Source organism: Pinus tabuliformis, chromosome 3_1 (assembly GCF_031772625.1).
Source record: "Pinus tabuliformis cultivar Carrire ecotype Pingquan chromosome 3_1, CPIR1, whole genome shotgun sequence".
Classification (NCBI taxonomy): Eukaryota; Viridiplantae; Streptophyta; class Pinopsida; order Pinales; family Pinaceae; genus Pinus; species Pinus tabuliformis.
The window spans coordinates 828,533,594-828,556,502 of NC_142301.1; positions in this window are offsets into that span (position 1 = coordinate 828,533,594).

Sequence of the window (22,909 nt, forward strand, 5' to 3'; positions counted from 1 at the left end):
TTTTATCAGACCTTGCCTCTTCCTCCTCCTAAGACTCCTTTACCTGATTCTTTTGACTCACCCTCAAATTTCTCATGGAAATCCTCATTGGATTGTTAACCATGATTGGATCCAATATGGCTTCCTAACCTTTTCCCACCACTATGGTTGAGACATCAAATGTTGCTTCCTCATCCATGTTTACAACATCACCAAAGGCACATCTGTATGGTGGCATGTTCATCCCACCTAGCTATCTGTCTTTATCTAGTACCTTCTCTAGTGTGGCTTCCAGTCCTTAAACCTCTCCCATGTCATCTATTTTATGAATTTCATTTGGTACTTCCCTTATGAACACTACTTAGCCTGCTCCTTCACCTCCGCCTACACCTACAATTGAACAACAGGTTGGCCCTTATGTTAGTGGGCAAGGATATCTTCAACAACCTAACTCTCCTTATGTTGGGTACCCTCCACCTGGGGTGTAGTTTCCTCCATCATCCCCTCCTCCTATGGAATGGGAGAAACCTGTCATTGGTATACCTCAAATCGGTAATCAACCTTATTATAATCCTCCTTATCTTAGGATAGCTACGAATGTTTGCCAACCTACTTTTCCCATCCAACCTGATTCGATTTTGGACCCTTTGTTGAATTCTCAACCTGTGTTGTCTTCATCTCAAATTCCTACCCTTCAATCTATACCTCAACAAGCTCAAATACATGTAAGTCAACCTTTACAGGATGTTATTGCATCTCAACCTATTCCATTGGTATCTAGTACCCCTGAGGTTCCACTCAACCAACCTTTACAAGGTACCTTGTAGTCTCAACCACTTGGGCAAGGTATTCCTCAAATTCCAGTAGGACAGACTATGTATGGTATGGCACAGCCTCAATCAAATCCACCTTATGCCGAGATGATGCAAAATCCCTTGGGGAAATAATATAGACCTTATCAGGGTATTCCTCAAGTGCCTTTTCAAGGCCAACACATCCAAACCCAACCATTCCAGCCTTTATAGGGTTATCCTGGAATTGGTCAACAACGTTACACATATGTTGGTTACCAGAATCCTCCTTATTCTAGTGTCCAGGTTCCTCTTTATCATAAATCTCCATATATGGGAATGCAAGTACCTGTTTCCCAGGCTATTCCTTCCTATCCAGGCTATCCTCCACCATATTTTAACTGAACTTACCTTTAAGGTGACTCTCAGATTTCCAGACCTGATTGAGCTCACCAATGATCCTATCACTCATTCACCTTGGTGGCTAATAATTCCTACCAAATTTCTTTATGATATCTCAAAATTCAATGGGAATCCTGGAGAAGACCCATCAACCCATGTCATGACGTATCATCTGTGGTGTTCTTCGAACTCCCTTAACGATGATTCCATTCGATTACATCTTTTCCAATGTACTCTTACATGTACCACAGCTAAATGGTACATTGAATTACCTAGAGCTTCATTTCACGATTTCAATTCCTTAGCTACCACCTTCCTCACACATTTCCAGTTTCCCATCCGATATGAAACTGGAACAAAACTTTTGACCAAATTTAAACAAACTAAGGCTACTCACATCTCAGATCACATTCATGAGTGGTGGCATCATCGACGAATGGTTATGGCCTATTTTCTAGATCAATTGTTAGTGGAATAGTTCATTAAATCCATGTTGTCATCTCTCACAAAGGATGTAGCTAAAGGAGGGTTTGTGACTGAAGAGCAAGTGATTTCGCATGCCCAGTATTTGGACCTCATCTATACCCAATCTGGCACACTATATGAGAATATACTAGATGCTCTAAGACCTTAGAACATTGTTCCTCCAACTCCTGGTAAGTAATCTCATGTTGTTGATGACATCATTGGTTCTACCAGTTTGAGATTGTGAGTAAACCATATGATGTTGTTATCAGTGCATTTTCCCAAAACCCTCCATCCAATCCTCCTATAGCTTCTACTTCCGAGATAAATGGTGTTTCATCTGATAAAGAAAATCTTAACAACAACCAGAAAGTAGGAAGAAAGGGAAGGGGAAAAAGAAAAAACATTCTTCACTACAGGATAAACAAACAAATCAGTCCTTTGATGAGAAATGTAAGCCTCGCTACCCATGCTTGATTTGTAATGAGGAGCAATTTACTCTTGACTGTCCTCACCACATGAAAGTGAACCAATTTCTCAAATCGTCTGCTTCTCCCACTGTGTTGACCGACCCGTTTCCAATCAGGAGACCCACATAGTTTCTCAAGACCCTTCTTCCTCTAACACAATTTTAATACTTTCCTCCATGAAGCCTAAATATCTTAGCTTCTACGCCTTTCTTTAAACCATCCATCTTAGCTTCTACATCTTTCTTTAAACCATCCATCTTAGATTCTGTTCCTTTTTGTGCAAGTGACACTTGTTGCACTTGGTCTCGTAATTTTGCTATATCATGTTGCATTTCTTCCTCTTCTTCATAAGTCATGCTAGAGCTTTCAGGTTTCTTACTAGGTGTTTGCATTTTCTTTCCTCGGGGCATCAATTACCGATAATAATGCTTTACTATGCCCTTTGAATTCCTTCAAACCAAGCTTACGCAAAAATTTAAAAAAAAAACTACACACCTTTTTTCACTTTGTAGAAGCCTGATATTGAATCTGATGTATCTCTGTAATTTTGAATCATCCAATTCTGAAATTGTGATCTGTAGTAGCCTTCTGTGTCCTCTTTCCAATGCCACTAGTCTGATCCAAATTGGATTCTCCAAGAAAGCGTTATGCACAATCTCCCGCAGTGACCTGATTATAGACTAGTTCAGTAGAGCGAACTTGTATGAAGCGCCATGTGTCACTGTTTCAGCCTTTGACTCTGAAAAATATATACAAGAAAACTACAGTCCGTCCTCTTTCTGTACCTTCTTACGAAATTTCAATCCGATGCTCAAAAAGAAAGTTATGACAATTTTCCCCAGGTCACCTGTTTGGAATGTAATTCAGGAGTCTGCAAAAAGACCAACTTCCTCAGACCATATCTCCGCAAATATAGCGCGAAAAGCTCTGAAATTCAGACCGAGGTTCAGCGCGATTTCTTCTCAAATGGGTTTTTTTTTCAACTTCTGAAACATCACAGAAAAAAAGTTATAGCGAAAATACCACGATGACCTGTTTGGAGCAGCGAAACCCTAGAATCCAAAGCTCTGATACCAAATGTTATGAAACCAGCTCAATGAAAGATAGCAAATATAGATCAACGCCTTAGAATTCAGCCTCTTCAAGGGGGAAACCTCCTTTACATTACATAAATGAACAATTCTTGGATGATTCAAACGACAAAACCTCATTTCTATATATAAGAGTCTAAGGAGTCACAATATAATCTAGCCGACCTAACAATAATAATATAAAGCCACAAAAATAACAATAGAGGGATTCTATGGGGCATAGTAATAACAATATGGGGGCAATAGGGGCACAACAATATTAATAAGGGGTATAACTACAATAGTAATGGGGTAATCACTAGTATTATAGGGACCCAACAGAATAAGTACTATGGTAATGTGAATCCTCCAAACAGTCAGGCTATTGATCAACGTACCAGTTCGACATCACCTTCATTGGATCCCACTCTGCCATGGTTCGTACTTAGTTAAATATTAAGCCTATGAAGGGTGTTATTCACAAATCTACTTTCAACCCTCATGCTAGGGCTGCTCAAAATTATAGTGTATTTGAAGACTTGGCTCGGTCTCCATAAATTATGTCAACCCTCAAGGTGTTGCAAAATTATCCTGCCTAAAAGAAGGTTTTTCTTTCAGCTATCGGATGTGTGAATCCTTCGAATTCGAACCTAGTTTTTTTTAGTCATGAGAACTATATCTCTCGACTTCAGTCTCAATTGGCTTTTATCATCCAGGTCATCATCTGTGGCAAGAACATTCATCGTTCCATTATGGATGAGTGAACCTCGACCTGTATCATTTCTATGTCTTGCTGGAAAGAGATTGGTTCTCCTCAATTAAGTCAACCACCCACCACATTGAAAGCCCTTGATGGGACAACATATAAACCTTGTGGTATTTTGTACTCCTTGCAAGTAGAATTAGGGGGCAAAACTATATCCATAGAAGTTGAAGTTATTGACAGACCTCTTATTGTGTTGCATGTGGGTTTACACCATGGTTGTTGTCATTTCAACCTATTTCCATATGATCGTCTTTCCTCATAAGGGCGGGATTGTGTCCATCGACTAAACCACCTTCTTCACCTCTGATTCTCATGTTACTAGAAGTTTCCCTCTTGTAGAGGAAACTCTACACTCTTATAATGATGTCGGTGTTGGACTGTTGAAGGATTCCTCACTTATGGGAACATTTTCGCTCCCTTCTCCTCTACTTCTTGACATCTCACCATCGATTTCTTATATCAATATGATATCATCTTATACTATCCCAACTGATCCATGGATTCTACCAGATGAAGCTAACATCCATTGTTTTTGCGACCGGATGCTGCTTAGCCCCATTGAGCTTGATTATGAAGCCATCTATTTGGCTTGTGCAGCCTGTTTTGATTCCTTCTCTTTGATCAATTGGGTTGATCGATCATTGGATTATGGTACATGTTTTAATCTGTTCTCTCATATATTCTCTATTGATGAGAGAATCATAGAGATCATGATGCTAGACGATGTGCTGTGGGATGATCATCACCATCATTCCTCCTTACCAGATTCCATTGAGGATAATCTTAGTGATGTGTATCTACCGAATATTTTCAAGTCTTTTACAAATTTTGTTTCTATTCACGAAGTTGATTCTGAAAAGAATCTCTTGAATATTGAACAAATTATACCTCTTGATATCTCTGTTAAATTGAGTATTGTCGAAAATCTACACATTGGTGCATCTTTCTCTCCATCTGACATTAAGTTCTGTAAATCCCTATTTCAGGAGTTTCAAGATGTCTTTGCCTGGACCTATGAGGAAATTCCAAGTATCGACCCAAATATAGTGGTGCATGAAATTAAAACGTATCCAAATGCTAAACCAATTCAATAATGCCTCCGTCTAGTCCATCCTAAGAAGGTAGCAGTGATAAAGACTAAAGTTGAAAAACTTCTTTGTGCAGGTTTCATCTACCCTGTTCCTTTGACCGATTCGGTGTCAAATATTGTTCCTTTCATGAAGAAACAAGAGACAATCCATGTATGCGTCAATTATCAGGATGTAAATTGTGCTTGTCCAAAGGACAATTACCTGACCTTGTTCACCAATCAAATTGTTGATGACTGTGCCAGTTGCACAATCTATTCGTTTATGGATGGTTTCTCTGGATATAATCAAATCAACATTCTCCCAGCAGATCAACCTAAAACTACATTTATATGTCCCTGGGGTACAATTGCCTACCAAAAACTCCCATTTGGTTTAAATAATGTTAGGGAAATATTTCAAACGGTAATGGATTACGCTTTTCACGACATTAAACACATACTGTAGCCTTATTTTGATGATCTCCCTACTCATTCTCAACATCGGACTGATCACGTGATACATCTTAGGGCCATTTTCTTAGGTGTAGATACTATAATATTCAACTTAATTCATACAAATGTGTGTTTTTCATTAGTTCTAGTTGAGTTCTTGGTTTTTTTAATTTTAAAACATGGAATTCGTATCGATCTTATAAAAATTACAGGCAATCATCAATTTTCCTGCACCTTCTTCTCTCGTTCAGCTTCAACGACTCCAAGGGAAGGCTAACTTCCTATGAAGGTTCATCCCTGATTATGCTGAGTTGACCAAATGATTCACTTGCCTTCTTAAGAAAAGGGTTCCCTTCCATTGGGAAAATACTGCTCAAAATACATTTGATGCCCTGAAAGGTGTACTAGTTCGGGCATATCTCTTATATCCCCCTGATTACCAGCGCGGCTATTTCTTATGTCTCGCTGCTTCCATTTCTACTATAGAAATGGTATTGGTCTAGGAATACAATGTAACGACTAAAAATCCCATGTATTATCTGAGTTAGAATCTCAATGATACCAAATTTAGGTATGCCCACATAGAAAAGTTGGCTTTGGTGGTCATTCAAGCCATTCAAAGGTTCCTTAACTACATCTTGCTCAAGGAAAATACGATTGTTTCATATTGCAACCCTATGACATATATTTTGTCACGTCAATCGTTGGGGGGGAATAATCTAAATGGATCGTCATCCTACAAGAGTTTGACCTAGAGTTCATCAAATTCAAGTCAAAAAAATCCATAGTTTTCGCTGAGCTTATGTGCGACCTTCCCTCTCCTGATTCTAAATCGACATCTGAAGATTCTATCCCTGATGAGTCTTTGTTTTTTATTTCCTCATTTGACCCGTGGTATGGAGACATTCTGATATATCTCCAGATGTAGACTTTCTGGTCTGATACCTCTCGCTCTGAGTAATGACGTATTCGATACCAAGCCAAAAATTACATTATTATTGGCAACACCCTTTATCAGCATAATATTTATACGATTTTCCAAAGGTGCCTCACACATGATGAGGTTGATAAAGTCCTTAATGAATTCCACTCGGGGGTTGTGCCATCATTTGTCTGGTTATGCTGGCGCGCATAAGATCCTACCCGCTAGTTACTTTTGGCCTACCACTTTTTAGAACTATATTCTTGCTATTCAGAAGTGTCATGCATGCCAAATTTATGATTGTAATTCTCATGCTCCGCCTACTCCATTACATCCCGTTATCACTGTCGGTTCTTTTGAGAAATGGGGTATCGACTTCATGAAATGTAACCCTCACTCGGTCAGGGGGCATGGTTATATCATTGTCGCAATAGATTATTTTACTAAATTGGTTGAGGAAATGCCTACATTTAACAATATTGGTGAAACGACTACATATTTCTTCTTCAATAATGCTATCGCATAGTTTGGTGTTATGCAAAACATAGTTACAGATCATAGAAAGCATTTCCAGAACCATATGATGTCTGAATTAACTGCTAAGCCGGGACATTTCCATGAAAGTTCCACTCCCTACTATCCTCAAGCTAATGGATAGGTTGAGGCTATCAATAAAGTTTTAAAAAACATGCTTCAACATATGGTTACATGGGTCCATAAATCAGACTCGCATTTTTTTGTTTATGCTTCCTTGTGGGTGTACCGAACCTCAGTGAGGATTGCTGCTATATTTACACCCTTTCAATTGGTTTATGATCTGGAATCAATCCTTCCAATCGAATGTGAGATTCCATCACTAAAACTAGCTGTAGAACTTTTTCCTTCCACTTACGTAGAAGGGGAACATATTTTACATTTGACCCATTTAGATGAGACATGATGTGATGTCACTTTAGCTAATGAAGGTCATAGAATATGTATCAAGGTGCAATATGACAAAAGTTTCAAGCCTCGTGTCTTCTTGGAAGGCGACCTTGTTCTTTTATATGATCAAGAATATGATAAGTTATGACCAGGAGAGTTCCAACCTATGTGGTTAGGTCCATATATTGTCATGCACATTATTTCTATAGGGGCCTATGAGTTAGTCAATTTTGATGGAGTTCCACTGGCACAACCTAGAAATGGATTGTACTTAAAGAAATACTATGCTTGATCTCATGCATAGTGCATTGTGTGCATACTATATATAATTTGTTGAGTGTGTTTGTAGTGTGTCTCTTTAGAGTTTCCTATGCTTTCTGTTGATCCCATTTACATTTGGTTTGCAGACTTTGACATCCCCTGAACCATATTTTGGTTATGCTGATGGTCCTAGTGGTAGTACTCAGAACCTATCCTCTTCATCATGGGCTATCTTTACTCCAAATGGTGAGTTAGTGAGTCTAAAAGGGATTTGTATCAGTCACTCTACTAATAACAACATTGAGTATAGCACAGTGTTTGAGCTACTATCTGATGTTATTTCACATGGTATCCACCGTTTAGTCATCAGACTTGACTCACATCTCATGGTACTACAACTCACTAATGTTTATTCGGTTAGAATTCCTACCATCCTTCACATGTTCTTAAGGGTTCGCCTTCTAAAAAGACACTTTGATTTCATACAATATGAACATATTTCTAGAAATCTAAACACATTGACAGATGCTCTTGCTAATCATGTTTTAGATAGACATTTGCAATGAATGTAAATAAGTTTCAATACACATCATATCTATTGAAAGCATAATAGGAACATGGAAACATTGAAGATAGATATATATAAAGTTTGGTTTTACAAAAAAATTTCCCGAGACACATATGGCCGCAAGGCCCATATAAAAAACTACATGCAAATATCTAAGTAGACTAATCAAAGTTCGCATAATAACATGCCACTGCACGAGATATTTTGCACAGTAGCTGACCAATATGGCTAGGCACTCCAGTATTGTGTTGTTGAAGTCACATCAAAATCTGGTTGACCACAGTCTCATCTATCCCGTGTGTCAAACCCTCCATGTGGCACTCACCCTCTATTAGGATCTTGGATACATTAAGATCACATAGTGCATCCCATCCTACTACAACAACCTGTACTGGTACTACTGCCTCTAGTGGTTTATCTTCTACCCAATGGAGATATGAAGCACCTATAGATCGAACAGGCCAAATATCTGCATGAACAAATCAATAGTTTAGTCTCGAAAACATCTAGAACACAAAAAAAAAATTGTAAAACTTCAAAAACTCAAATGGTTGAAATATCTTACCTGTAACACCCCATTTCTCACCTTCCAAAAGCATGAGCTAAAGGTCATCACAAAAATCCATCCCTACATCTGGATAATAATTTATCATAATGAACTGTCTATGTAGCCATCCAAAGAAGGCTGGTGAGAAACTGATCATTGGCGGTCCTGCATGTTGGGACACATGATCTATCCACCTCCTCAACTGTGGAACCTTTGGATTAATGGGCTAGAGTGTAATCTACTAAGGTTGTAGTAATGGAACCCACTCTAGAGCAAAAGAGACCAACATGGAACTCTATCCAAAGTTTTTAAACTTTCCCTCTCTTGCTTTAGAAAGTTGTTGCTTCATATTGACCAACACTCTCCCACTCCAGTTGACGACTGTTGGCTTCAAATACTCCACACCATATTGCATGTATGATTTTCTAGCTACTTGAAGTGTTGAACTACCTGCCAATCTGGTGATGATGAATAAGATCATTCTTAAAGGAAAATGGGTTACATATTTTATACTAATTTTCCATCCCTAGTTGGCTTAGCTCGAGGTCTGCAATAAGTGGCAATATAATCTTTCATTGTTTCTCCACCCCTTCTCCCACCTAGGAGAGAGATGGGGGCACCTCTTATGGATAAATCTATCAGAAAATATATGTACTCTACTATTATCTTGAGCAAATGTTCCCCGAATCTGAATGCTTGTGCTTGAACATCCCATGAATGAACAAGATACTCTAGTAATTCCATCTACTGCCTCATACTAGGAAGCCAAAAGAATTTCAACAATCCACAATTTTTTAGTGTCTGGATAGTAATAAGATCATTGGATGCATTCAAATATTTTTCTTCAGGTTCTCTTTCTCTCCATATAAAGGAAATTTTGTGCTAATGAAGACCTGAAACATAAAAAAAAAATACTCATTAGGATCAATTCCATGCAAGAAAATTGATTTTTTTTAAGGAAAATTAGTAAAAAAAACTTTGGATTTGTGCCCAATGCACCCCTATAAGGAGAGATAGTGCATTTCACCCCTCCCTGTAGTGTATTTTCACTTAGGTGCAATGTACCTTTCGACTATATGAGGTTGCTTTGGTTCTAGGGTGAGTTATTTGAACCCCAGGTCCCTAAAAAACACTAAAAAATTTCATGAAATCACAAAACGAAACCATGAATTGAAAGAGAAAGGTCATAGCTCTTACTTGGAAGTGACAGTGCTTGAAACAATCCACCGGATTGAGCACAATCAGCTGCAAAAGATCGACAAAAAAACTACTCAAAACTCTCATTGTTCAAGGTGAATGTGAAATGGTAAAGATGAATAGTAATTTTCAATATTTATGGTTGTTTCTTCAATTATTCCACTCATATTTAATGTTTTGACCCAGCTACAACCCATTTTTACCATGAAACAAGTATTTTTAATCCCTTTTGTGATGTTCTGAGTAGGTCGACAACTGTTTTATAGATTTTGTCATGTTTTGAACATATTATTTTGACCAAGGAGCACACTTTTATCACTTCTTTTGGCTCTTTAAACTCATGAAAAAGGAACCCATTGGATTCCTCTTTCAGCTCTTTTTAGACTCCCAAAATGTGAAAATATTGTAGAGAACTTGTCTTTTCGAACTTGTTAAATTAAAAGAAAAGATGTCTACTCAGTATAAGTTTAACCCTTTTCTAGACTGAGATAAACTATTTACGAAAAAGGAATACCTTAGTCAAACATGGCTAGGAGGTTCTCTTGGGTATTATTTTCTACCTTTTCGAACCTGGGATAGGCTACTTACAAAAAAGGAATACCTTATTCGAACATGGCTAAGAGGTTCTCTTGGGTATTATTTTCTACCTTTTCAGACCTAAGGGACTATCTACGAAAAGGAACATCTGGAGTTTTCCTTTTTTCTTCTTTTTCAAACTCTCTAAATATGAAAAAAATGACAAGTTTTCACTTTCTCTAGACTCATAAAAATATCAAGCAATGATGGGATTGTCATTCATGATGGGACTCAACAACTCCTTCTTTGGGTTCATTAAATATTCTCTAAGGGATTCATCTAAAGGATGAACTTACAGATCAAGTGTATGTTATCCTCCTCAATCTTATAAAAAAATAAATAGGTATTGACCAATATGGTTGGCGAAATTGGGAAAATAGGATACTTCATTTGTTAATGGCAGAAAGTTGCTCTTGAATGCAACACTCTTCCACTTCATCTCAGTGGCTTTTGGGTTGGGAAATCTTCTTGTATTTTGGTTTATCACACCATTTCAAAGCCTCCATTTTCAGTTTTGGGTCAATGTTGCCAACTTCATTCAATGTCGTTGTTGTGTTCAAGAGAAGTCATTCAACCAATATCTGCAACAATACTCTTAAGCCTTCATTCCATGTCTTCCTTTCTTGATCGAGTTCTATAGGAGAATCATTTTGATCGTTCTGTTTCAAATCATGATACCAATTTTGTGTCATTGATGGGGGATACATTAAGGCCCTCCTGCGACAGGTCACTTCCTGTTGACATCAACTCATTATACAGGAAGTTGACTTAGGAACATCTCTTGGTACCTTAGTGCTTCATACATCAATGACAAGTTTCCTCGCTCTCAGCAATAGGTTTTCATCACTGGCCCTTAACCAAAAGATTTTGTGTGGTGTTTGACATCAACTCATTTATTCACACCATACAAAAATTACTACAGTACCTTGAGAGCCATTAACATCATTGTTAGCCCCATAATTTTCTCTCTTTTGGCCATTTATCCCTTCCTAAATTATAACCATTTACCACGGTTATAGCTCTCTTATACACCCTCATCTTGCACTAGTCCGTGAACGATGACATATTTTGTATGAACTTTATATTTCATATTTTTAACTTAACTTATCATTAATTAATTATTTATTACATGATTTCTTGCTTATAATCACTCTTGTAACTTATCGATATCTCCAATGTTTGTTTGGTAGTCAAGTGCTTACCGTGACTGCTAATCCTAGTGTAGGGTCGGATCTTGCATCGATGCCAGTACAACGAATCCTTGCAGTAGATCCAGACCTCCTTGATCACCGCCTCGTTTTGCACCACTTCAGCCACGACAGCAGGTTAGATCTTAAGGCAGCCGAGCTTCAGCCACAACAGCAGGTTAGATCTGAAGGTAGCCAAGCTCCAGCCATGACAGCAAGGAAATCCAAAGGCAGTCAAGATCAAAGTTATGAAGAACGAACAGCTGGAGATTGGCTACGACCAGTTTTGTTGAACTACCTAATTTTGAAGGCCGAGAAGCTAAATTCTGCATATCGGTTATGTAATTGGTTAAACGATCTTTTTGGCCTACGGCCAAAGATCTATATAATGAAGAATGTAAATAGGATGAGATAGTTTTTTGGATAGAAGTTTATATAGAACAGAGATATAACCAAGGAGGCAGTAACAGGCTTGTATTTTGTTATTGCCCAAATCTGGGTTGGACTATGTATTCACGCATGTATTTGCCTTTATGAATTAATAAGAAAGGGAGCTCCACCTCATGTTTCATAAATCATATTTTTGTGTTTGAAAGCTGATGAATTGATAAAGTACTGAGCGACATTTCTATTTGAAAGGGAAACATGCTGGTTGGCTAGGGCCCAGCCAATCCAACATGTTTACCCTATTCTTTTGTTATTGTAATTTATGCTTATACTACCAGGTGTGATTTAATTTACAACACATGTATTCCTGTTTGAGTGAAAGTGGATCCATTGTGTGAAGTAGTTAAATTTCCTTTTCCTGCATCTGATTTCGGATTGGTTTTCCTGCCTGGTCCAAGCAGGAGAAATAACCCTGCACTAGTTCACGTTGGTGTGCTATTCCTTTTCCTACACCTGATTTTGGATTGGTTTTCTTGCCTGGTCCAAGTAGGAGAAATAAACCTGAACCAGTGCACGTTGGTGTGCTATTCATTTTCTACATTTCTGTTTGATTTGGTTTTCCCCACCTGGTCTAAGCAGGTGAAATAAACCTGCACCAGTGCCCATTGTGTGCTATTCATTTTTTGTAGTTTTGTTTGATTGGCTTTCCCTACCTAGTCCAAGCAGGAGAAATGAACCTGCACCAGTGCATGTTGGTGTGATGCAGCAAGCCCTTTTAGTTTACTTCCAGCAGTTTTCTTGCTTTCATTAATACTTTATGACAGGATAAATTATATGGATTGTTTCTTTATTTCTCCACTCTGTTAAGATCAGAAACATTCATTTTTATGTGTGAAATTTGATAACACTTGCAGTAAATAAGCACTTATTTCAAGAATTAAATTCCAAGTGCAAGAAGCTCTGATCTAGTGCAAGAACTAGTTTCTTGCCATGGGATCTGAGTGCTCTGAACCTGAAAAAGTTCAAGCCCTTGAATGAAGAAAAACACTTTTAGTAAAGACACCATTTATACCCTCTGCATAAATCTCTATTCCTACACTAGTGCAAGCAGACTGCAATAGTGCAGGACAGATTAGTGCAAGAAGGAAATATCTAAATAAGCAGGTTTGAAGGGCCCATCTGTTGAGACTGCTAAAGTGTCTTTGCTAAAGAAAACACACACTTAGTAGTTAATCAATAGTTAGCTAGAGTGATTGCCCCTTTATTTCTCAATCTCTTTTGCAAATGCATTCTTCCTTGTTCCAGTCTTAGATTATTTTGATGGTTCAAGTTGCCTTTTTCTCTCTTTAGTTTGATTCTACAATCTTTCCTTTAAAGAAAGTAGGGATTGACATTAGAAATATTCATACCATCTCTAGCATTGCCTGTGCTTCGTCTCTAAGTTTACAAATCCCCTGGGTTGACAATTTAAGTGTTGAGGAGTTTGCTTAAGTGTAATTCCTGCACCCAACATTTTGGTGCCATTGCCGGGGAGGCGATTTGATTTGGTAAGAATTTTCTGATTATACAATAGAGGTAATTTTTCCTTTATTTTTTCGTAGGAAAAACTTCTTTGAAGGAATTTTACTGGTGTTGATTGATTTTTGACAGCATTCTTTATTAGAAGTTGTTTGTTATTTTTCTTTCTTTTTTGAAATGAATGCCTAGAAACGGTAGGGGTTAAAAGCCCACTAAGGGCCAAAAGAATTCTAAAAAAAATTCTCATATTGGGCCTCCTTCTGTGAGCAGGAAGCCCAATCCAATTCAAACCCATCACGCAAGAACAGTCCACCTGGATTTTGGTGACAACAGCTCAGGTGTGGTTCAGTATGTTGGGAGCAAAAGGGAAACAATGGCAGACCATGAAGATCATGTGGAAGGGACTGGTGAAAACCAGGTAGGTGGGGAACAATCCACTTTTGTGTTTCCAATTTTGGACCCCGATACTATGGCACAAATGAAGAATATTCCACCATCAGCTCTCCCTCATTTCCATGGTAAAGTTCATGAAGATCCTAACTCTTTTTTATTCGAGTTTGATATTTTGTGTAGAAGTTATGATTATTCAACTGATGCTCAAAAGCTAAGATTATTTCCTGTTACTCTCAAGGACTCAGTTTTACGCTAGTTTATGGGGTTAGAAGGAAACACTATAGCCTCTTGGGAACAAATGAAGAGAGTGTTTTTATCTAAATATCAATAATATTGGAAAACTCGAGACATGCAGGATGAGATTTTTACAATCATACAGGATGATGATGAAATTCTTGAAGATTACCTAGAAATATTTATGTATATTTTACAAAGGTCGAAACTTAAGCTTGATTCCAGTACTACTAGAACCTTGTTCTTAAGAGGACTTGTTGATAATGCTAGAAATAATTTAAATCTGTTAGGACAAGGTGATATTTCTCCATAAACTTCTGAACAAATTTGTGAATTATGCAGGAAATTTTCAAGAAATCAGTATAGATCGGGTAGAGGAACTCGAAATAGAAATAGAAAAACCGAATCTACTGATGCTATGATTATTGGACTAGAAAAGAAAATGGAAAACATGAAAATTGACATAATGAATATTGTTACCAAACAGTTGGACTCTTTAAAGTTTCAGTAAAATATCATGAAGGAACAAGAGTCATTAAGTATTTTCTGTCCTAAATGTAGAGAGAAGCATCCTCCTAAAGAATGTCCTCTTAATTTGAAAGAAACTAATAAGTGTTTTATTTGTGCAGAAGACCATATCACAGAAAAATGTCCCTCTATACTAGGACTTAAAGCTATATTTACAGGGGGACAACCTAACGCTGAATACTTGTATGCTATGGGAGCAAAAAGAAATTGGCCTCAAGTAGGTGCAGGTATGGCTCCCGAATTTTCTCCACATTATTTTGGTTATAATTCACATGCATATTCTTATCCTAACACTAATCAACAGTGGCAGTATGGAAACCAATATCGTCATGGACAACCTTCTCAACCATGGCAACAAGGTTGGAGAGGGCCAACTCATTCTCCATATTCCTACCAGCCACCCATGTAGCCATATCCATCTACACATACACCTTATTCAATCCCTCAACCTGTGAGTCAGTCTACTCCACCATTACCTTTACGTCCACCTTTTTGACCTCCTCAATTGCCTACTCAACCTATGCCCAATCCTAACAATAATAAAGAAGTGCAAATGATCTATGTAAAAAACCCACCTTTATTCGAGTACCAGTCTATTCCAGTAGGATTTCATGATATTCAATTAAGATCAGGAAGGACTGTAACAACAGAAAATCAAAAGCAACCTAGAGTGATTGTTGAAGAGAAAGAAGAAGAGGAAACTAATAATCATTCTCTGAAAGTTGTCACTAAGCAGCCCTTACCTTCTGAATCCTTGCCATCTTCCTCCAACCAGCCTCCCTTCCCAGAAGGGTTAGTAATGGAAAGAAGTGAGCCTATTTATGAGACTAGCTTAGCATCGGAGCTTCGGAATCTTTTCATTAAGATACCTCTCCTCCAAGCCATTAAAGAGATCCCTATTTGTACCAAGATCATTAAGGAACTCTGTCTCAAGAAACCCGGAGGAAGAGATTGGAACCCAAAACCATTCAATTTGTTGGTAGGGTAGTAGAGTTGATGATAGGATGTGTGTCTATGGGAAAATATATTGATCCCAGAAACCCTGTTGTCTCAGTTCAGATTGCTAATTTCCTTGTCTCTAATGTTCTTATAGACCTGGGGGTAGACATTAATGTCATGACTAAGAAAACCATGGATCAACTTCGGTTATCTCATCTTCGCCCTACTCCCATTGTGCGTGAATTAGCAGATAGATTTAAAATTAAGCTAGAGGGAGTATTGGACGATGTGATCATCTCTTTAGATTTTTGGGAATATCCTACTGATTTCATTGTGCTTCAGCCAAAGAACCTAGTAGGAGGACATCCTTTGATCTTGGGTCGACCATGGCTTGCTATAGCGATGCATATATTGGATGTCGCTCCAGTGATATGTATATTTTACATGGAGATTCTAGGAAGAAAGTTACCTTATACCCCCCTGCTAGATCCATTCAGGACCTTCAAGATACTTTATGGTTGGATTAGAGTAGTGATGAGGAGACTCAACCCATTTCCTTTATCCATCAGCATACTGGGTCTTCACAAGAAGATGAGATTCAAGATTTCCTTAATAATCTAGACACTATGCCTAATTTTGAGCTATTGAGCCAGATTTTCAGCCTAGATTTTCAAGATAACCATGATTCTCATTCTTTTGTACCGCTGCATTTGACCACCCCGTTGAGTACTCTTAATCCTGATACTACTCTTGTTGAGATTAGCCCCGGTAAATCCTTGTATATTAGTTCAGATTTGGACTCATCTCAGCAAGAGTAGCTTGTGAATTTGTTGCAAAACCATCTTAGTGCCTTTGCATGGGGCTATGAAGATATGAAGGGCATTCCCCCTAAAACTTGTACACATCATATCTATATTCAGGAAGGAGCCCGACCTGTCTGACAACCCCAGAGGCGAATGAATCCAGCTCTAAGAGATATTGTGAAGGAAGAAGTACATAAACTCTTGGATGCTGGTTTTATCTATAATATTTCTGACAATCAGTGGGTCTCTCCATTAGTGCTACTACCTAAGAAAGATGGAAGATGGCGTATTTGTATTTATTATCGAGAATTAAACAAAGCCACTCTCAAAATTTACTTCCCTCTCCCTTTCATTGACTAGGTGCTTGATACCCTTGCAGGAAAGAAATATTTTTCCTTTTTGGATGGTTTCAGTGGTTATAACCAAATACAAATTGCACCCGAAGATCAAGATAAAACTACTTTTACATGTCCATGGGGTACATTTGCTTATAGAGTGCTCCCCTTTGGTTTATGTAATGCCCCGGCTACCTTTCAAAGGGCAGTCCTGACCATTTTTGCTGATCTAGAATTTGTAGAAATTTATATGAATGACTTTTCTGTGTTTCATGATTATTTTTAGGAAGCTCTCAAAAATCTGGAAAAAGTACTTCTTCATTGTCAGGAAGCCCATCTCACCTTGAGTGACAAGAAATGTAGATTAATGTGTAAAGTGGGAGTGGTACTTGGCCATTTGATTTCTAGTAAAGGTATCCAAGTTGATCCAACAAAGATTGAAATCATTCTACATCTTCCTACATCCAAAACTCAAATGGAAATAAGAGGTTTTTTGGGACATGCTAGTTACCATAGGAGATTCATTGAAAATTTTTCTAAGATAGCTGCTCCTCTTTTCCAACTTCTAGCTAAGGATAGTGAATTTTCTTAGACCACAGCTTGCCAATAGTCTTTTGAAACATTGAAGGAAAAGTTAGTACATGCACTAGTTATAAGAGGTCCTAACTGGTCTCTGCCTTTTCATATTTCCTCTGATGCTTCAGATTTGGCTATTGGTGCAACTTTAGGACAAGAGGAAAATAAGAAATCCTATGCTATTTATTATAGTAGTAAGAATTTTTTTTCCGCTGAATTAAATTATACAGTTATAGAGAAAGAGTTTTTAGTTGTAATTTGTTCAATTAATAAGTTCAAGCACTATATTACAGGATATGAATTATTTGTACATACTGATGATTCCGCGATTAAATATTTGATGAATAAACCATTAACTAGTGGTAGAGTGACTAGGTGGTTACTATTGTTGCAGGAATTTAATATTACTATTGTTGATTAACCAAGAAAATCTAATGTTGTAGCAGATTTTCTTTCTATATTAGATAATCCTGGTGAGGCAACTCCTATTAATGATGATTTTCTAGATGAACATATTTTTTCTATGTCAACAGATTCCCCTTGGTTTTCTGACATTGCTAATTACTTGGTTACTTGGAAAACACCACCCCACTTGTCCGCTCATGAAAAGCGAAGTATTGTTTAGAAAAGTGTTGCATATTCCTGGATTCAAGGAGATCTCTTTTACACTGGTCCATATCTGATTATCCGTAGGTGTGTAAGAGAGGAGGAAGTGTTTGACATATTGAAATCTGCTCATGGTGAACCTTGTGGAGGCCACTTAGCTGATAAGCAGACAACATATAAAGTATTTCATGTTGGTTACTTTTGGCCTTCCTTGTTTAAGGATGCCAAACAATATGTCAAGCATTGTGATAGCTATCAGTGGATGGGCCAGCCTAATCAAACCAATGAAATGCCCTTATGCCCCCAAGTTATGATTGAGCCATTTGAAAAATGGGCTATTGATTTTATAGGGCCAATAAATCCAACATCATTAAGTAAAAAGCATATCTTGGTTTGTACAGATTTTGTTACGAAATGGGTAGAAGCTAAAGCTGTTTCTTTTGCTACAGAAAAAGTTGTTGTTGATTTTCTTTTTACTGAAATCTTTACTAGATTTGGTGTGCCTAGAGAAATTGTTTCTAACAATGGTCCGCAGTTTATTTCTAATCTGGTACAGGGTGTGATGGAGCAATATAAGATCCAACACAGGAAATCCACGCCGTATCACCTGCAAGCAAATGGCCAGGTGGAATCCACGAACAAAGTGATCGAGTCCATTCTGACAAAGACAGTAAATATGCATCGGAAGGATTGGGCTGAAATATTACCAGAGGCTTTGTGGGCATATAGAACCATTTGGAGAAATAGCATGAGACATACACCATATGAGCTGGTATATGGTAAACAGGTTCTGTTACCAATTGAATTCTAGATCAAAACTTTCAAAACTGCAATTCAGTTAGGACTAGATCTCTCAGAGGCACAACAACAGCGTCTTCTCCAATTAAATGAGTTAGATGAATTTTGTAGGGATGTTTTTCAGTAAAACATACTAATTCAACAGCAACGTAAAAGGTGGCATGACAAGTCTATTCAGAAAAAGCAATTCCAACCAGGTGATTGGGTGCTCCTTTATGATTCTAGATTTAAAATCTTTAAAGGGAATTTCCATACACGTTGGATGGGACCTTATGAAGTGATCTGAGTAATACACGTTGGATGGGACCTTATGAAGTGATCTGAGTATTTGAGAATGGAGTAGTAGAAGTTAAAACTATTGATGGACAAAATTCAGTATTCTTGGAAAATGGACATAGGTTAACGAAGTATTTTCAGCAACCTACCAGGAAAGATTTTACACAACAAGTCCAACAGCAATTTGGGATGGTATTAGTGAATGGGAATACCAACCTTTTGAAAACATGAATTCTCTTTCTTCTTAAAAATAAATAAAATAAAATAAAATAAGAAAATAAGAAAAAAATAAAGAAAAAGTATTTTCCTGTAATTATGAAAATCAGTTTGCTGACATGATTGCAGAAGGATCAACCTGAAAACCAGCTTGTTGGCAGGAAGATCAAAAATTTCTAATAAAAAGAAAATGTTGCTTGATCTTTAGATATGCTAGCTACCACCAAGTAAAAGCAGGTTCAGCAGAACCAATCTTTATACAGTTGGGGTAATTAGCATGGATATTTTTACTCAAGTAACGCTTAATTTTCGCTGCAATTATTTTTCTTACACCAGTGTAGGTAGACCTTCCAAAAAAATTTCTACCTTTCTTCATATTCCACTTTCGTAATATTCCCTCAGTTTTCTTCTTCAACCCCAGAATGATTAACCTTCCCACATTCTTAATTTACCCTGTCCGCTTCGAAGAAATCCCACTTGACCCTTGAAATTTTTTCCCTATCCAACTTCTATTTATTCCCTCTTTCGGTACTATTCCTGGAATCCCTGTAACAGAATTCCTTCCCATTCTGAAAATTCCCTTTTCCCACTTCTTTATTCCCTCATGAATTTATTGCAGGATCTCGCACACAAAGAGCAAAAGGATATGCTCTAAAGCATCAAGAAAGGGCGAAGCAAATTTTCAATATAAGTTGAGGAAGTCATGTGGAAATCCAGCCTATATTATTTAAATTCTCTATTTTTAGATATTATGCTTGCACTAGTGCAAGCATGTTGTCCTATATGATAAAGCAAGTAGAACGGTACCAGCAGAATAGCATAATTTAAGCGGTGCAAGCAGACCAGTGCAAGCATGCACCTTGCTAGAAACATAGTACAATTTATTCTTTTCGTAGCATACGACATAGGAAAGTGGTTATCATGAAAATTTATATGAAGTCCTTTCATTTCACCGACAAGTACTTATCCTATCATACTAACTAGGAGAAAATTATTTAAAGTACAAGGTGTTTTAAGTTAGAAATCATGATCATTTTTTAATGAATGCGAAGTTCTTTTTTTGAATTATGGAGGAATGCAGAAATGTTTTAACCATTGCTTGGACATAATTACCCCTCCGCCATAATCCTAAAATGTCCTTCACTCATAATGATTACCTCACCTAGCCGTTAAAATGCCGTCGCAAGTGCCAATCTGGCCTGACCTCAAAGTTGTCGTGCATCTATGGCGAGTGAATAAGTGATAAGGCGAAAAGGATGGTGGATAGTTGGATCTCTATTTATAAGAGACCGATTTCCCCGGTATTGCATTTAGAATTCTCAAATGTTCATAGACATTAAGCAGCGATGCCGCCTATTCGAAACGAACCCTTGTCTCTCAGCAAAATAGAGCAGACTGCCAAGTATCACAATAGACTTTCACTATTACGAGACTCGGGTTTTCTTCCGATCTTGCAAAAGTTTGACGGGCATGATAAACAAGTGGCTTTACAATTTGCAAGGAGTTTTGGAAATGACCAAGTGAATTGGGCCTCTCAAATTTAAAGTTACAGAAGAATTCATAGCAGCAGTGATAGGCTTAAAGAACACTGGTGAATAGTGGTTCAAGAATCAGAAGCTAGAAAGGAAGCGCTGGTAGTGTTTCATTGTTGATGAGAAGATAGAGGTAGACTGGAAGGTAGGAGTTCCACGTAGTGCCCTGCTAGGAGAGTGGAAAGACCTCCTTTTCATCTTACAAAAATTTGTGACTTGCGAGGGAAGTGTTGGCATTATGGCACTGACTTAGAGCTATGGCACAGGTGTTGTCCTTGATGGCAACTCACTTTGGTGACAGATCTCAGAATGAAGGAAAAAGATATATACGCAGGTTCACCTAGACAAAGGCGCGTATACATGCAGGTTAGACATTACAAAGGCGCGTATGTGTATACACGCACTTTCACACAAAGAAAAGCGCGTATGTTGGAGAACTTACTTTTGGTCCATGGTATTTAGTCCTTGGTATTTGAACCTATGGTTTTGGACCATGGTATCTCGTCAGAAGTGTTGATCCCAAGTATTGGGTCCATGGTATTATTTTATTATGGTTTTGGACCGTGGTATTGTGAAAGGCCTAAGACTATAAAAGAGGAAGGAGATCATTTGGCAAAGGATCATCTGAATTAATTGAATATCTAATAAGTGCTAGATCTGAAATATTGGTGATTGGGGTTATGGTGCAGATCTGGATCTGAATGAAGGAGGAACCTTAGCGCAAAGAGAAGGATAAGTTCTATTTATGGGTCATAATCTTAAGGCTTGAATAATAGTATCTTTGTATGATTTTGATCTGTTACATGTGGCGCATGCTTGACCTATAAATCTGATAATCTGGGTTAATTAGTGTCTGAATATTTGAAAGAGTGAATTATCCTTTATAGATCTGTACGCAGGTTCAGTGAAGTGAAGGTGCGTATACACGCTGGTTCAGTGAATAAAAACAGCGTATACGTAGGTTGGTCCAAACACAGAAGCGTATGCATGCAGGTTTTAGGTTATTGAAGTAGCATACATCTCTTGAGTTGGGTTCTAGATGCTTCTATTTATTGTTGCAGTGTTCTGGGTTCAAAATTTGGTGTGTACAGCTGTCAGAGAAGTGTCTACTTGATTCAGTTCTAATTGGTGAAAAGGAGATAGTTTGATGCAGAAATTCTTGATGATTGATTGATGTTCATGGATCCAATCTGAAAATTATGAAACGTGGTCCCTGGAAGAAAGAGAAGGTTGTAGCCTTCTGTAGGTCAGCACCTACGTACTAGTATCTTGGCTAGTGCAAGAGCTAAGGGGGTTGTAGCTCCCTTCCAGGAGAAGCTGGAGAACGAGAGAGGGTTGTAGCTCTCAGCAGGTTGCAGCCTGCGTACTAGTAAAGGACTGCACCAGTACAGAATCATTGTAAAAAGAAGTTTCTAATTAAAAGGAAGATAGAGACGAATTGCAGCAGGTGGTTTTCACCCACATTGGGTTTCCACCTTATATCTTGTGTTCTTGTGTGTGATTGTCTTCTGCTCTGTTTTACTATTTCTGGTTACTGTTTATTTGATTCTGATACACAGATTAATAATCAACATCTGTAAGATAAAGTAAATTATAAGTTTTCATGGTATACGCGGGTTTCCTTCTACGTAGTTGTGTATATACGCGGTTTTCATTAACTGAAGTAGCGTATATGATCTGGATTTGAAAAATGGAATATTTGACTTGATAATACTGATTCACCCCCCCCCCCCCCCCAGTATTATTTCCAACAATTGGAATCAGAGCAGGTCCTTCTGAAGAAGCTTGATCACTTGAAGGAAGATCCATCATCATGAGCAACTACGAGAGAGAAGCATCTATCAGGCCACCAATTTTTGATGGGACCAACTTCGTCTATTGGAAGGTAAGAGTCACAGCCTATCTTCAATCTCTTGGTACAGAAGTCTGGGATATCATAGATACAGGGTACACTTTTCCATCCACAACTCCTACAGATTCGGCTGGTAAGAAGCAATATGAAACAAATGCAAAGGTTGTCAATACTCTATTAGGATGTCTATCTCAATCAGAATTCGTCAAGGTTATGCAGTATAAATCCGCAAAATAAATATGGGACAAGATTGTTCTGAGCTATGAAGG